Source organism: Pseudophryne corroboree, chromosome 9 (assembly GCF_028390025.1).
Source record: "Pseudophryne corroboree isolate aPseCor3 chromosome 9, aPseCor3.hap2, whole genome shotgun sequence".
NCBI classification, from domain to species: domain Eukaryota; kingdom Metazoa; phylum Chordata; class Amphibia; order Anura; family Myobatrachidae; genus Pseudophryne; species Pseudophryne corroboree.
The window spans coordinates 318,024,117-318,041,663 of NC_086452.1; the positions used below are offsets into that span (position 1 = coordinate 318,024,117).

The 17,547-nt window shown below is 49.1% G+C and overlaps 1 protein-coding gene across 1 annotated transcript in view; it reads left to right on the forward strand.

Annotated features, from left to right (window-relative positions):
* Nucleotides 1-3,057: 3,057 nt before the first annotated feature.
* Nucleotides 3,058-17,547, forward strand: part of POLR3H (RNA polymerase III subunit H) — a 155,559-nt gene continuing 141,069 nt past the window's right edge. The window contains exon 1 of the mRNA XM_063940466.1: nt 3,058-3,186. The gene's annotated coding sequence lies outside the window, so the exon portion shown is untranslated. The remainder of the gene's footprint in view (nt 3,187-17,547) is intronic.

Below are 17,547 nucleotides of genomic sequence, written 5' to 3' on the forward strand. Positions count from 1 at the left end.
TCTGAGTGACTCCATCTTGAACTTGAACTTTTTTATGTAGAGGTTCAAGGACTTCAGATTTAGAATAGGCCTTACCGAGCCATCCGGCTTCGGTACCACAAATAGAGTGGAATAATACCCCTTTCCTTGTTGTAATAGGGGTACTTTGACTATCACCTGCTGAGCGTACAGCTTGTGAATGGCTTCCAACACCCTCTCCCTTTCGGAAGAGACGGTTGGTAAGGCAGACTTCAGGAAACGATGAGGAGGATCCGTCTCTAATTCCAACCTGTACCCCTGAGATATTATCTGCAGGATCCAGGGGTCTACCTGCGAGTGAGCCCACTGCGCGCTGTAATTTTTGAGACGGCCCCCCACTGTCCCCGAGTCCGCTTGAGAGGCCCCAGCGTCATGCTGAGGTTTTTGCAGGAGCCGGGGAGGGCTTCTGTTCCTGGGAAGGAGCTGCCTGTTGGTGTCTCTTCCCTCTTCCTCTGCCTCGTGGCAGGTACGACAAGCCCTTTGCTCTCTTATTTTTGTAGGAGCGAAAAGGCTGCGGTTGAAAGGTCGGTGCCTTTCTCTGTTGGGGAGTGACTTGAGGTAAAAAAGTGGATTTCCCGGCAGTAGCCGTGGCCACCAAGTCTGATAGACCAACTCCAAATAACTCCTCCCCTTTATACGGCAAAACCTCCATGTGACGTTTTGAATCCGCATCGCCTGTCCACTGTCGTGTCCATAAGGCTCTTCTGGCTGAAATGGACATAGCACTCACCCGAGATGCCAGTGTGCAAATATCCCTCTGTGCATCACGCATATAGATAAATGCATCCTTTATTTGTTCTAACGACAGTAAAACATTGTCCCTATCTAGGGTATCAATATTTTCAATCAGGGATTCTGACCAAACTACTCCAGCACTGCACATCCAGGCAGTTGCTATAGCTGGTCGTAGTATAACACCTGCATGTGTGTATATATTCTTTTGAATAACTTCCATCTTTCTATCTGATGGATCCTTAAGTGCGGCCGTCTCAGGAGAGGGTAACGCCACTTGTTTGGATAAGCGTGTGAGCGCCTTGTCCACCTTAGGGGGTGTTTCCCAGCGCGCCCTAACCTCTGGCGGGAAAGGGTATAATGCCAATAACTTTTTTGAAATTATCAACTTTTTATCAGGAGCAACCCACGCTTCATCACACACGTCATTTAATTCTTCTGATTCAGGAAAAACTGTTTGTAGTTTTTTCACACCATACATAATACCCTGTTTTACGGTATCTGTAGTATCAGCTAATCAGTGCCCGTGTCTGGGTCTGTGTCGACCGACTGAGGCAAAGGGCGTTTTACAGCCCCTGACGGTGTTTGAGGCGCCTGGACAGGCATTAATTGATTGTCCGGCCGCCTCATTGTTTAAGGGAAGATAAACCATCACGTAATTCCACAAATAAAGGCATCCATTCTGGTGTCGACCCCCTGGGGGGTGACATCTGCATATTTGGCAATTGCTCCGCCTCCACACCAATATCGTCCTCATACATGTCGACACCACGTACCGACACACACCGCAAACTCACAGGGAATGCTCTAATGAAGACAGGACCCACTAGCCCTTTTGGGGAGACAGAGGGAGAGTCTGCCAGCACACACCACAAAGCGCTATATATACAAGGGATATCCTTATATTAAGTGCTCCCTTATAGCTGCTTTAATATATATATATATATAGCCATTAATGTGCCCCCCCTCTCTGTTTTACCCTGTTTCTGTAGTGCAGTGCAGGGGAGAGACCTGGGAGCCGTTCTGACCAGCGGAGCTGTGACAGAAAATGGCGCCGTGTGCTGAGGAGATAGGCCCCGCCCCTTTTTCGGCGGGTTCTTCTCCCGCTATTTTTCCAGTCAGGCAGGGGTTAAATATCTCCATATAGCCCCTATGGGCTATATGTGAGGTATTTTTAGCCTTGTATAAGGTTTATATTTGCCTCTCAGAGCGCCCCCCCCCAGCGCTCTGCACCCTCAGTGACTGCCCAGTGAAGTGTGCTGAGAGGAAAATGGCGCACAGCTGCAGTGCTGTGCGCTACCTTATGAAGACTGAGGAGTCTTCAGCCGCCGGTTTCCGGACCTCTTCACGCTTCAGCATCTGCAAGGGGGTCGGCGGCGCGGCTCCGGGACCGGACTCCACGGCTGGGCCTGTGTTCGATCCCTCTGGAGCTAATGGTGTCCAGTAGCCAAGCAGCAAATCCACTCTGCATGCAGGTGAGTTTACTACTTTCCCCCTAAGTCCCACGTTGCAGTGATCCTGTTGCCAGCAGGACTCACTGTAAAGAAAAAAAACCTAAACTAAACTTTCTCTAAGCAGCTCTTTAGGAGAGCCACCTAGATTGCACCCTTCTCGTTCGGGCACAAAATCTAACTGAAGTCTGGAGGAGGGTCATAGGGGGAGGAGCCAGTGCACACCACCTGACCTAGTAAAGCTTTACTTTTTTGTGCCCTGTCTCCTGCGGAGCCGCTATTCCCCATGGTCCTTTCAGGAACCCCAGCATCCACTTAGGACGATAGAGAAAATATGTTAACATTTGTGAAAAGCAAAGCTCTTCCTGATGAAGCTCGTCTGCTACGTCTGCCAAGGCCGCTGTATGCAGCATGCGGCTCTCTGCTGCTGGATGGAACAACAAGTGCCAGCAAGTCAGGGACAGTTTGCTAGATCTCTATCTCGCGGGACATATTAAAATTATTTACATAGAGAGAAAAAGAGGCACAGGGGTTAATAGACCTGACGGGTATATATTGGTAATGGTATAACTGACACATACTGACAAACAACAGTGACAACAAACTGCTGCCCTACTCTATTTAATAGTCGGGGAAGAAAAAGCAACTGCGCATGCGCATGCGTATACAAATTGCACAAACACCTAAACTTGGGGTGAAAACAAGAAGGAAAACAATCGTGTGTATCGTACAGTCCCCAGTGCGCCTGCGCAGGAAGAGCGTTTTCCCATAGGACGCCAGAGCTGACACTCCTGAGAGTGTGCGACGCACGCATGCGCTGTCTCTCCTGCCACTTTTGCGTAAGGTGATTGGCTACGGGTTAAGAGGGCGGAATAGTTGCCTGGGTGACGTTTGCTGAACGGAAATGTTGCAGAGAGAGTGATCACTGTTCGTGGACCCTACTACACGTGTGCTGTATGCAGGATCTTCCTGAGGAGGGCTGCAGGTACTAATGTTGTCAGGGTGCAGGACAGAGCCAGTCTGCTGGGTGTGGGGCCCCATGTGGTGGCAAAGGGGAGTTCCAAGTAACTGTAGATGGAGAGTGAGACTACTGAGAAGCAGAGGTGTAAATCTAGGGTAGATGCTAGAATCAAGTGGGCTAAGGGACCTTTTCCGTAAAGGGGAGGAGTTACGACGCAAGGGGGAGGAGCTAGGCCAGCGGGATAGTTCCTCTACTATCCACGCCACCAACTATTACCTTTAGTAATTAGGTGGTGAGCGGAGCGAGCGTACTTTTCGGGTACCCTGTTCGCCCGTAGCTCCTCCCCCTGGTGACGTAGCTCCTCCCCTCAATACGTCACAAGGTCCCTTCAGCCACTCCGATATAGAACCAACCGTGTATTCTAGGGGACCGGGCGCCCCTGGCAAAGTAAGGGACTTGGTGGCCCCCTCCCGTATTTGAAATAGGGAAGGTGCATGTTCAAAAAAGGGGCATGAGCACACAATAGTACTCCCAATTCAAATTATATCACACACTAGTGCCCCTTACAAATCATGCCCACACAGTAATCTTTGTCACACTGTGCAGAAAGCAGCAGTGCCTGGCTATGCCACCCACGGCCAGGGGGTATAATCAAATATTAATGGCAGTGAAAAGGTATCTCTGCACACTACCTAGTAGTGGTGATGTAGTGATATATTAAGAATAGCATTCTAGTAGTTTTTAGTTTCTTCACTGTGGTACCGAACACCGGCGCCAGCTCTTGGCTGCTGTGCGACCCACCAGCCAAGGCACAGCCACTACTAAGTGATTCCGCGCCCTGGCCAAGGGTGGCACCACCAGGCAGCGCCCATTCCTCGGCCAGTGCACCTGGTGAGTGCTATCCTGGCCAATAGGTAGATAACTTCCTGTCCCAGGCACATAGCCGTAGTCCCCACCCCCTCCCAGCACATAGAAGTAGTCCCCACCCCCTCCCAGCACATAAAAGTAGTCCCCACCCCCTCCCAGCACATAAAAGTAGTCTTCAGCCCGCTCCCAGCACATAAAAGTAGTCCCCATCCCGCTCCCAGCACATAAAAGTAGTCCCCATCCCGCTCCCAGCACATAGCCGTAGTCTCTATTCCCCTCCTAGCACAGAGCCGTAGTCTCCATCCCGCTCCCAGCACATAGCCGTAGTCTCTATTCCGCTCCCAGCACATAGCTGTAGTCTCTATTCCGCTCCCAGCACATAGCTGTAGTCTCAATTCCCCTCCCAGCACATAGCCGTAGTCTCCATCCTGTTCCCAGCACATAGGCGTAGTCTCCATCCCGCTCCCAGCACATAGCCGTAGTCTCCATACCGCTCCCAGCACATAGCCATAGTCCCCATCCCCCTCCCAGCCCGCTCCCAGCACATGGCCGTAATCTCCATCCCGCTCCCAGCACATAGCCGTAGTCTCCATACCGCTCCCAGCACATAGCCGTAATCTCCATCCCGCTCCCAGCACATAGCCGTAATCTCCATCCCGCTCCCAGCACATAGCCGTAATCTCCATCCCGCTCCCAGCACATAGCCGTAATCTCCATCCCGCTCCCAGCACATAGCCGTAATCTCCATCCCGCTCCCAGCACATAGCCGTAATCTCCATCTCGCTCCCAGCACATAGCCGTAATCTCCATCTCGCTCCCAGCACATAGCCGTAATCTCCATCTCGCTCCCAGAACATAGCCGTAATCTCCATCCCGCTCCCAGCACATAGCCGTAGTTCCCCTCCCCCTCCCAGCACATAGGAGTAGCCCCCATCGCCCTCCCAGCACATAGAAGTAGTCTCCATCCCGCTCGCAGCACATAGCCATAGTCTCCATCATGCTCCCAGTACTTAGCCGTAGTTGCCCTCCTCCCTGCACATAGGCGTAATCTCTATTCCCCTTCCAGCACATAGCCATGGTCTCCCTCCTCCCTGCATATAGTCCTCCCCTCCCCCTCTGCATATAGTCCTCTCCCCTCCCAGCATATAGTCCTCCCCCTCAAAGCACATATCAATTAATATGTTGCAGGAACACCACTCCTCAGCACCGCACCACACTTTGTGAAGAAAGTGAAAGTAAACTACAGCTCCCAACAACCCTTGCTTCCAGGAGCTCCCGACAGCAAGGGCTGCTGGGAACTGTAGTTTACTTTCACATTCTTCACTAGTGCACTGCGGTGCTGAACACTTGCGACTGTTCCTGCCTACTGTCCAATGGCGCACTCAGGGGGGGTTTCCAAGCACCCAGAAACCCCCCTCCACTAAAAAAATAATAATTTTTTTTTATTTTTTAAACTGCATGAGTATTATTAATGGCTGTCTAGCGTCCTCTGCAACCTGATGTCTTCCTGGTGGCACTTGTAAGTGTTAAATAAAAGTTTACTTTATTTTAATTATAGTACATATATATACATATATACATACATACATACATATAAACACACACACATATGATATCTATACATGTGTATATATACGTGTACTGTATGTGTGTACATATATATATATATATATATATATATATATATATATATATATATATATATATATATATATATATATATATATATATATATATATATATATATATATATTCCCTTCCAATATTGGATACCTATGCAGGCAGACCTATAGGACAACTGCTGGAAAATTAAAGGGATATTTTTATCCTAAGTTTACAAGTGGATCTCTTCTGTTGGACTTCACTGATACTTTGAAAAACTGAGGAAATGCCAACCCAATGAGCCAAGAAAAATGAATGAAATATATATCTACATGCTGGAGAAGAATATAATTCATTAGGTGGCCTATAATAAGGAATCCCAATAAATGCTATCATATTCTGGGAATAATTTTCTTCAAGTTTTTTCAACTTGGTAATAAATATTTTTCAGTACAACTTTGGTTCAATTAGAACTTCATACCTTTTGAATACTACAGTTATTCCAATATAAACAGAGAGCTGTTATTTAGAAAACACCCCTGAAGAAGTCGATATAGACGAAACGCGTTGGGTGAAAGCTCATTATATTGTTGTTTTTTTCCTTATACAAATAATGTTGAAATATACAATTGTATCTCCAATGTAAAAGAAAAGGAAAAGTTTTATGATAAGTTTTAAATCAAAATCTTTTAATAAAGAGATATATGTGATTCTAATATGGGTGTATAAATGTGTAAGGTCATCCTCTCTTTATATAACATCCACCAACAATCATCTAATTATATCAGATTATAGAATAAGAGCGCTCCACAGAGATATTTCTTCTTTTATCTTTTTTTGATCCTTACCGACAAAGGATTCTCTCTGTGTTGAAGCTTGCTTTCCCGTTTGGAAATATAATAGTATTTATGTTAGTAAACTCAGACACTAACTGACATAAAGTAATTAGACATTTCAGTAGTGTATAATAAGAGCGCACTAAGGGAACATACTAATATATATATATATATATATATATATATACACACACACACACACACACACACACACACACACACACACACACACACACACACACACACACACACACACACACACGTTGAGTATCCCTTATCCAAAATGCTTGGGACCAGAGGTATTTTGGATATCGGATTTTTCCGTATTTTGGAATAATTGCATACCATAATGAGATATCATGGCAATGGGACCTAAATCTAAGCACAGAATGCATTTATGTTTTATATGCACCTTATACACACAGCCTGAAGGTAATTTTAGCCAATATTTTTTATAACTTTGTGCATTAAACAAAGTTTGTGTACATTGAGCCATCAGAAAACAAAGGTTTCACTATCTCACTCTCGCTCAAAAAAGTCCGTATTTCGGAATATTCTGTATTTCGGATATTTGGATATGGGATACTCAACCTGTATATGTGTATGCATGTTTAATATGATATATATATATATATATATATACACACACACACACACACACACACACACACACTAGTTTTACGGACCCAGCATATACTGGGTCACCTTAGTCCCCTCCCCCGTGATTGCCTCCACCCAGTTCTGGAAACCCCCCCCATGCAAATCCTGCGTTTGCCACTGCTGTGAGATCCTCCAGGCAATGCCACTACTAAGCGATTCCACCTATTGGTCGAGGGTGGCGCCCCTGGCGAGTGCCTTCCTGGCCAATGGGTAGATACGCCCCTGCTGAGAAGAAAAACTGGTTTTCACAAATAACATGTTTTACTCTGTGAATGTTATTTATGTCACGTGGAAGTTATTATTAATTTCTCTGACGTCCTAAGTGGATGCTGGGACTCCGTAAGGACCATGGGGAATAGCGGCTCCGCAGGAGACTGGGCACAACTAAAGAAAGCTTTAGGACTACCTGGTGTGCACTGGCTCCTCCCACTATGACCCTCCTCCAGACCTCAGTTAGAATCTTGTGCCTGGCTGAGCTGGATGCACAATAGGGGCTCTTCTGAGCTCCTAGAAAGAAAGTATATTTTAGTTTTTTTATTTTACAGTGAGATCTGCTGGCAACAGACTCACTGCAGCGAGGGACTAAGGGGAGAAGAAGCGAACCTACCTAACTGGTGGTAGTTTGGGCTTCTTAGGCTACTGGACACCATTAGCTCCAGAGGGATCGACCGCAGGACCCGACCTTGGTGTTCGTTCCCGGAGCCGCGTCGCCGCCCCCCTTACAGAGCCAGGAGCAAGAAGTGTTCCGGAAAATCGGCGGCAGAAGACTTCAGTCTTCAACAAGGTAGCGCACAGCACTGCAGCTGTGCGCCATTGCTCCTCATGCACACCTCACACTCCGGTCACTGATGGGTGCAGGGCGCTGGGGGGGGGCGCCCTGAGGGCAATATAAACACCTTGGCTGGCAAATCATCACAATATATAGTCCCAGGGCTATATATGTGATAAATTACCCCTGCCAGAATCCATGAAAAAAGCGGGAGAAAAGTCAGCCGAAAAAGGGGCGGGGCTATCTCCCTCAGCACACTGGCGCCATTTTTTCTTCACAGTGCAGCTGGAAGACAGCTCCCCAGGCTCTCCCCTGTAGTTTTCAGGCTCAAAGGGTTAAAAAGAGAGGGGGGGCACTAAATTTAGGCGCAAATATGTGTATACAAGCAGCTATTGGGGGAAAAATCACTCAGTTATAGTGTTAATCCCTGCATTATATAGCGCTCTGGTGTGTGCTGGCATACTCTCTGTCTCCCCAAAGGACTTTGTGGGGTCCTGTCCTCAGTCAGAGCATTCCCTGTGTGTGTGCGGTGTGTCGGTACGGCTGTGTCGACATGTTGGATGAGGAAGGTTACGTGGAGGCGGAGCAGAGGCCGATAAATGGGATGTCGCTCCCTGTGGGGCCGACACCAGAGTGGATGGATAGGTGGACGGTATTAACCGACAATGTCAACTCCTTACATAAAAGGCTGGATGACGTAACAGCTGTGGGACAGCCGGCTTCTCAGCCCGCGCCTGCCCAGGCGTCTCAAAGGCCATCAGGGGCTCAAAAAACGCCCGTTACCTCAGATGGCAGACACATATGTCGACACGGAGTCTGACTCCAGTGTCGACGAGGTTGAGACATATACACAATCCACTAGGAACATCCGTTGCATGATCTCGGCAATGATAAATGTGTTACACATTTCTGACATTAACCCAAGTACCACATAAAAGGGGTTTTATGTTTGGGGAGAAAAAGCAGCCAGTGTTTTGTTCCCCCATCAGATGAGTGAATGAATGTGTAAAGAAGCGTGGGTTCCCCCGATAAGAAACTGGTAATTTCTAAAAAGTTACTGCTGGCGTATCCTTTCCCGCCAGAGGATAGGTCACGTTGGGAGATATCCCCTAGGGTGGATAAGGCGCTCACACGTTTGTCAAAAAAGGTGGCACTGCCGTCTGGGGATACGGCCACTTTGAAGGAGCCTGCTGAGAAAAAGCAGGAGGCTATCCTGAAGTCTGTATATACACACTCAGGTACTATACTGAGACCTGCATTTCCCTCAGCATAAATAGTGCTGCTGCAGCGTGGTCTGATACCCTGTCAGATAATATTAATACCCTAGACAGGGATAATATTTTGCTAACATAGAGCATATTAAAGACGTCGTCTTATATATGAAGGATGCACGGAGGGATATTTGCCAGCTGGCATCCAGAATTAATGCAATGTCCATTCTGCCAGGAGGGTATTAGAGACCCGGCAGTGGACAGGTGATGCTGCCTTTAAAAGGCACATGGAGATTCTGCCTTATAAGGGTGAGGAATTGTTTGGGGATGGTCTCTGGGACCTCGTATCCACAGCAACAGCTGGGAAGAAAAATATTTACCTCAGGTTTCCTCACAGCCTAAGAAAGCACCGTATTTTCAGGTACAGTCCTTTCGGCTTCAGAAAAGCAAGCGGGTCAAAGGTGCTTCCTTTCTGCACAGAGACAAGGGAAGAAGGAAAAAGCTGCACCAGACAGCAAGTTCCCAGGATCAAAAATCTTCCCCCGCTTCCTCTGAGTCCACCGCATGACGCTGGGGCTCCACAGGTGGAGACAGGTGCGGTGGGGGCGCGTCTCGGGAACTTCATGGACCAGTGGGCTTGTCCACAGGTGGATCCCTAGGTTCTGCAAGTAGTATCACAGGGATACAGGCTGGAGTTCGAGGCGACTCCCCCTCGCCGTTACCTCACATCAGCCTTGCCTGCTGCCCTCGGAGAAAGGGAGGTAGTACTGGCGGCAATTCACAAGCTGTACTTCCAGCAGGTGAAATCAAGGTACCCCTCCTTCAACAACGCCGGGGTTACTATTCCAGAATGTTGTGGTACCGAAACCAGACGGTTCGGTGAGATCCATTCTAAAATTGAACTCCTTGAACACTTATATACGAAGGTTCAAGTTCAAAATGGAATCGCTCAGGGCGATTATTGCAAGCCTGGAGAATTTCATGGTATCACTGGACATAAAGGATGCTTACCTGCATGTCCCTATTTACCCTCTTCACCAGGAGTACCTCAAAATTGTGGTACAGGATTGTCATTACCAATTCCAGACGTTGCCGTTGGTCTGTCCCCGGCACCGAGGGTATTAACCAAGGTAATGGCCGAAATAATTATTCCGTACTTGGACGATCTCCTTATAAAGGCGAGGTCCAGGGAGCAGTTGTTCGTCAGAGTAGCACTATCTCGGGAAGTGCTACAACAGCACGGCTGGATTCTGAATATTCCAAAGTCGCAGCTGGTTCCTACGACGCGTCTACTGTTCCTGGGTATGGTTCTGGACACAGAACAGGAAAAAAGGGTTTCTCCCTGAGGAGAAGTCCAAGGAGTTGTCGTCTCTAGACAGAGACCTCCTAATACAAATACAGGTGTCGGTGCATCAATGCACGCGAGCCCTGGGAAAGATGGTAGCTTCTTACGAAGAAATTCCATTCGCCAGGTCCCATGCAAGGATCTTCCAGTGGGATCTGTTGGACAAGTGGTCCGGGTCGCATCTTCAGATGCATCGGCGGATAACCCTGTCTCCAAGGGCCAGGGTGTTGCTGTTGTGGTGGCTGCAGAGTGCTCATCTTCTAGGGGGCTGCAGATTCGGCATACAGGACTGGGTCCTGGTGACCACGGATGCCAGCCTTCGAGGCTGGGGGGCAGTCACACAGGGAAGAAACTTCCAAGGACTATGGAAAAGTCAGGAGACTTCCCTACACATAAATATTCTGGAACTATGGGCCATTTACAATGCCCTAAGTCAGGCTAGACCCCTGCTTCAACACCGGCCGATGCTGATCCAGTCAGACAACATCACGGCGGTCGCTCATGTAAACCGACAGGGCGGCACAAGAAGCAGGATGGCGATGGCAGAAGCCACAAGGATTCTCAGATGAGCGGAAAATCATGTGTTAGCACTGTCAGCAGTGTTCATTCCCGGAGTGGACAACTGGGAAGCAGACTTTCTCAGCAGACACGACCTCCACCCGGGAGAGTGGGGACTTCATCCAGAAGTCTTCCAAATGATTGTACACCGTTGGGAAAGGCCACAGGTGGACATGATGGCGTCCCACCTCAACAAAAAGCTAAAAAGATGTTGCGCCAGGTCAAGGGACCTTCAGGCGATAGCTGTGGATGCTCTGGTAACACCGTGGGTGTACCAGTCGGTGTATGTGTTCCCTTCTCTGCCTCTCATACCCAGGGTAATGAGAATAATAAAAAGGAGAGGAGTAAGAACTATACTCATTGTTCCGGATTGGCCAAGAAGAGCTTGGTACCCAGTACTCCAAGAAATGATCTCAGAGGACCCATGGCCTCTGCCGCTCAGACAGGACCTGCTGCAGCAGGGGGCCTGTCTGTTCCAAGACGTACCGCGGCTGCGTTTGACGGCATGGCGGTTGAACGCCGGATCCTGAAGGAAAAGGGCATTCCGGAGGAAGTTATCCCTACGCTAATTAAAGCTAGGAAAGAAGTGAACGCAAACTATTATCACCGCATATGGCAGAAATATGTTGCGTGCTGTGAGGCCAGGACGGCCCCAACGGAGGAATTTCAGCTAGGTCGATTTCTGCACTTCCTACAGTCAGGGGTGACTATGGGCCTAAAATTGGGTTCCATTAAGGTCCAGATTTCGGCTCTATCGATTTTCTTCCAAAATGGAACTGACTTCACTGCCTGAAGTTCAGACTTTTGTTAAGGGAGTGCTGCGTAGTCAGCCCCCGTTTGTGCCTCCAGTGGCACCGTGGGATCTCAACGTGGTGTTGGATTTCCTGAAGTCGCATTGGGTTGAGCCACTTAAATCCGTGGAGCTAAAATACCTCACGTGGAAAGTGGTCATGCTGTTGGCCTTGGCGTCGGCCAGGCGTGTATCAGAATTAGCGGCTTTATCATGCAAAAGCCCTTATCTAAATTTTTTTATATGGATAGGGCGGAATTGAGGACTCGTTCCCAATTCCTTCCTAAGGTGGTATCTGTTTTCATGTGAACCAACCTATTGTGGTGCCTGCGGCTACTTGGGACTTGGAGGATTCCAAGTTACTGGACGTAGTCAGGGCCCTGAAAAATATGTTTCCAGGACGGCTGGAGTCAGGAAAACTGACTGACTCGCTATTTATCCTGTATGCACCCAACAAGCTGGGTGCTCCTGCTTCTAAGCAGACTATTGCTCGCTGGATCTGTAGCACGATTCAACTTGCACATTCTGCGGCTGGACTGCCGCACCCTAAATCTGTAAAAGCCCATTCCACGAGGAAAGTGGGCTCTTATTGGGCGGCTGCCCGAGGGGTCTCGGCTTTACAAATTTGCCGAGCTGTTACTTGGTCGGGTTCAAACACTTTTGCAAGAGTCTACAAGTTTGATACCCTGGCTGAGGAGGACCTAGAGTTTGCTCATTCGGGGCTGCAGAGTCATCCGCACTCTCCTGCCCGTTTGGGAGCTTTGGTATAATCCCCATGGTCCTTACGGAGTCCCAGCATCCACTTAGGACGTCAGAGAAAATAAAATTTTACTCACCGGTAAATCTATTTCTCGTAGTCCGTAGTGGATGCTGGGCGCCCATCCCAAGTGCGGATTGTCTGCAATACTTGTATATAGTTATTGCTTAACTAAAGGGTTATTGTTGAGCCATCTGTTGAGAGGCTCAGTTATATTTCATACTGTTAACTGGGTATAGTATCACGAGTTATACGGTGTGATTGGTGTGGCTGGTATGAGTCTTACCCGGGATTCAAAATCCTTCCTTATTGTGTCAGCTCTTCCGGGCACAGTATCCTAACTGAGGTCTGGAGGAGGGTCATAGAGGGAGGAGCCAGTGCACACCAGGTAGTCCTAAAGCTTTCTTTAGTTGTGCCCAGTCTCCTGCGGAGCCGCTATTCCCCATGGTCCTTACGGAGTCCCAGCATCCACTACGGACTACGAGAAATATATTTACCGGTGAGTAAAATCTTATTATTATATATTCATTTTTAAGGTGCCACACAATTTCTGCAGCACTGTACAGGTGATGAACAAGTAACAGCATTGACAAACCTAGGGTCTATTGTGACAACACAAAGTAAGTCACTGGCAGACTGAGGGGCCCATTTATCAAACCGTATTTGTGGCTATTGCCCCGAAAATGCACACTTTCAGCTGTTAAACTAAAATATTAAGTTTCCCCTGAATTTATGTAGGAGGGATCGCAGCAGATATCTCCGACACCTGCTACGATCCCTCCATTCCCACCTGCAGCTGCATCCTCTATAGCTTTACCAATATCTGAAATGTGAAGCATTCCAGCGATTGTTCCCTGCAGCTACCGCTATCTGAAATAGCCTATGGCCTACTCATCACATTTGCAGCCCTGAAGTAGACTATGGCCTACTCATCACATTTGCATCCGGCAGAGGGCTCCCCCAGAACCCTCACTGGAAAAGGCTGCTGTGCATGTGTGGTCAATGGGGCCGTGTGTATTTAGCAGCTCTGGGGGTGATTCCGACTTGATTGTAGCTGTGCAGCTTTTGCATGCTGGCCGGTAGCTACTCATCGCTGCCCGGCTTGCAGTGGCTGCGTGTGACGTCACGCAGCAGCTGCGCCCCCATTCCCCCCCCCCCCCCCCCCGCGCGGTCCGGCCACTCCTGCGTTGGCCAGACCGTGATGCCCCCTCTCGCCCAGCGACCGCCTCTGTCAATCAGGCAGAGGCGATCGCTAGGCAACAACAGCCGTCTGCTGTCAGCCATGCGCCGGCGCACTGCAGCGCTGACACGTGCAGTTCTGACCTGATCGATGCGCTGCGAAGAACTGCAGCGAGCGTTCAGGTAAGAATGACCCCCTCTGTTACCACACTCGGCACAACTTAGGTACAGGCTCCTTTCTCTAACGTCCTAGTGGATGCTGGGAACTTCGAAAGGACCATGGGGAATAGCGGGCTCCGAAGGAGGCTGGGCACTCTAGAAAGATTTAGGACTACCTGGTGTGCACTGGCTCCTCCCATTATGACCCTCCTCCAAGCCTCAGTTAGATTTTGTGCCCGGCCGAGGTTGGATGCACACTAGGGGGGCTCTCCTGAGCTCTTAGAAGAAAGATAGTCTTAGGTTTATTATTTTCAGTGAGACCTGCTGGCAACAGGCTCACTGCAGCGAGGGACTAAGGGGAGAAGAAGCGAACTCGCCTGCTTGCAGCCGGATTGGGCTTCTTAGGCTACTGGACACCATTAGCTCCAGAGGGATCGACCGCAGGCCCAGCCTTGATGTTCGGTCCCGGAGCCGCGCCGCCGTCCCCCTTACAGAGCCAGAAGCAAGAAGATGGTCCGGAAAATCGGCTGCATGAAGACATCAGTCTTCACCAAGGTAGCGCACAGCACTGCAGCTGTGCGCCATTGCTCCTCTCACACTTCACACTCCGGTCACTGAGGGTGCAGGGCGCTGGGGGGGGGGGGGGGGGCGCCCTGAGGTAGCAATAAAAACACCTTGGCTGGCAAAAATACCTCAATATATAGCCCCAGGGGCTATATATGAGGTAAATACCCCTGCCAGATTCCATAAAAAAGCGGGAGAATAGGCCGCGGAAAAGGGGCGGAGCTATCTCCCTCAGCACACTGGGCGCCATTTTTCCCTCACAGTTCCGCTGGAAGGAAGCTCCCTGGCTCTCCCCTGCAGACTACTCTACAGAAAAGGGTAAAAAAGAGAGAGGGGGGCATTTAATTTGGCGCAGTATATAGTTTATATTAAAAAGCAGCTATAAGGGACATAACTCAGTTAGTCCCTGCCTTATATAGCGCTCTGGTGTGTGCTGGCATACTCTCACTCTGTCCCCCCAAAGGGCTTTTGTGGGTCCTGTCCTCTATATTGAGCATTCCCTGTGTGTGTGGAGTGTGTCGGTACGGCTGTGTCGACATGTTTGATGAGGATAATGAGGCGGAGCAGATGCCTTTAGAAGGGATGTCACCCCCTGGGGGGCAGACACCTGAGTGGATGTGCTTATGGAAGGAAATGAGTGCACGTATAGACTCATTACATAAGAAATTTGCCGACATGCCGACTGCGGGACAGCCGAGTTCTCAGCTCGTGCCTGTCCAGGTGTCTCAAAAGTCTTCAGGGGCTCTGAAACGCCCGCTATCTCAGATGGCACAAGTAGATGTCGACACGGATACTGACACCAGTGTCGACGACGAGGAGTCAAATTTAATGCCCATTAAGGCCATTCACTGCATGATTGAGGCAATGAAAGAGGTGTTAAATATCTCTGATTTACATCCAGGTACCACAAAAAAGGGTATTATGTTTGGGGAGAAAAAACTACCTGTAGTTTTTCCCCCGTCAGATGAATTAAATGAAGTGTGTGAAGAAGCGTGGGCTTCCCCTGATAAGAAATTGGTAATTCCTAAGAAGGTACTAATGGCGTTCCCTTTCCCGCCAGAGGATAGGTTACGTTGGGAAACACCTCCTAGAGTGGATAAAGCGCTCACACGTTTGTCTAAAAAGGTGGCACTACCGTCTCAGGATACGGCCGCCCTTAAGGAACCTGCTGATAGAAAGCAGGAGGCGATCCTGAAGTCTGTATATACACACTCAGGCATTATACTTAGACCAGCTATTGCGTCAGCATGGATGTGCAGTGCTGCCGCTGCGTGGTCGGATAAACTGTCAGAAAATATTGACACACTAGACAGAGACACGATTCTGCTAACAATTGACCATATCAAAGACTCAGTCTTATATATGAGAGATGCACAGAGGGAAGTCTGCCGGCTGGCATCTAAAATAAGTGCATTGTCCATCTCTGCTAGGAGATGCTTATGGACTCGCCAGTGGACTGAAGATGCAGATTCCAAAAGGCACATGGAAGTTTTGCCTTATAAGGGGGAGGAATTATTTGGGGATGGTCTCTCCGACCTAGTTTCCACAGCAACGTCTGGGAAGTCAGCATTTTTACCCCATGTCCCCTCACAGCCTAAGAAGGCGCCATTTTATCAGGTTCAGTCCTTTCGGACCCAGAAAAACAAGCGGGGAAAAGGAGGGTCTTTTCTCTCTAGAGGCAGAGGTAGGGGAAAAAGGCTGCAACAAACAGCAGGTTCCCAGGAGCAAAAGTCCTCCCCCGCTTCCTCTTCCAAGTCCGCCGCATGACGGTGGGGCTCCACAGGCGGAGCCAGGTACGGTGGGGGCCCGCCTCATGAATTTCAGCGATCAGTGGGCTCGCTCACAGGTGGATCCTTCAAATAGTATCTCAGGGGTACAAGCTAGAATTCGAGGCGGCTCCACCCCACCGGTTCCTAAAATCTGCCTTGCCGATTGCTCCCTCAGACAGGGAGGCGGTGCTAGCAGCGATTCACAAGCTGTATTCCCAGCAGGTGATAATCAAGGTACCCCTACTTCAACAAGGCCGGGGTTACTATTCCACACTATTTGTGGTGCCGAAACCGGACGGTTCGGTGAGACCCATTTTAAATTTGAAATCCTTGAACATATACATAAAAAAATTCAAGTTCAAGATGGAATCGCTCAGGGCGGTTATTGCAAGCCTGGAGGAGGGCGATTACATGGTATCCCTGGACATCAAGGATGCTTACCTGCATGTCCCCATTTACCATCCTCACCAGGAGTACCTCAGATTTGTGGTACAGGATTGCCATTACCAATTCCAGACGCTGCCGTTTGGACTCTCCACGGCACCGAGGGTATTTACCAAGGTTATGGCGGAAATGATGATACTCCTTCGAAAAAAGGGAGTTTTAATTATCCCATACTTGGACGATCTCCTAATAAAGGCACGATCCAAGGAACAGTTGTTAGTGGGAGTAGCACTATCTCAGGAAGTGCTGCGCCAGCACGGCTGGATTCTGAATATCCCAAAGTCACAGCTGGTCCCGACGACACGTCTAATGTTCCTGGGAATGATTCTGGACACAGTCCAGAAAAAAGTGTTTCTCCCGGAGGAGAAAGCCAGGGAGTTGCCTTCTCTAGTCAGAGACCTCCTAAAACCAAAACAGGTATCTGTGCATCACTGCACGCGGGTCCTGGGAAAGATGGTAGCTTCTTACGAAGCAATTCCATTCAGCAGGTTCCATGCCAGGATTTTTCAGTGGGACCTGTTGGACAAGTGGTCCGGATCGCATCTTCAGATGCATCGCCTGATAACCCTGTCCCCAAGAACCAGGGTGTCTCTTCTGTGGTGGCTGCAGAGTGCTCATCTTTTGGAGGGCTGCAGATTCGGCATACAGGACTGGGTCCTGGTGACCACGGATGCCAGCCTACGAGGCTGGGGGGCAGTCACAAAGGGAAGAAACTTCCAAGGACTATGGTCAAGTCAGGAGACTTCCCTTCACATAAATATTCTGGAACTAAGGGCCATTTACAATGCCCTAAGTCAAGCAAAATCCCTGCTCCTACACCAGCCGGTGCTGATCCAGTCAGACAACATCACGGCAGTCGCCCATGTGAATCGACA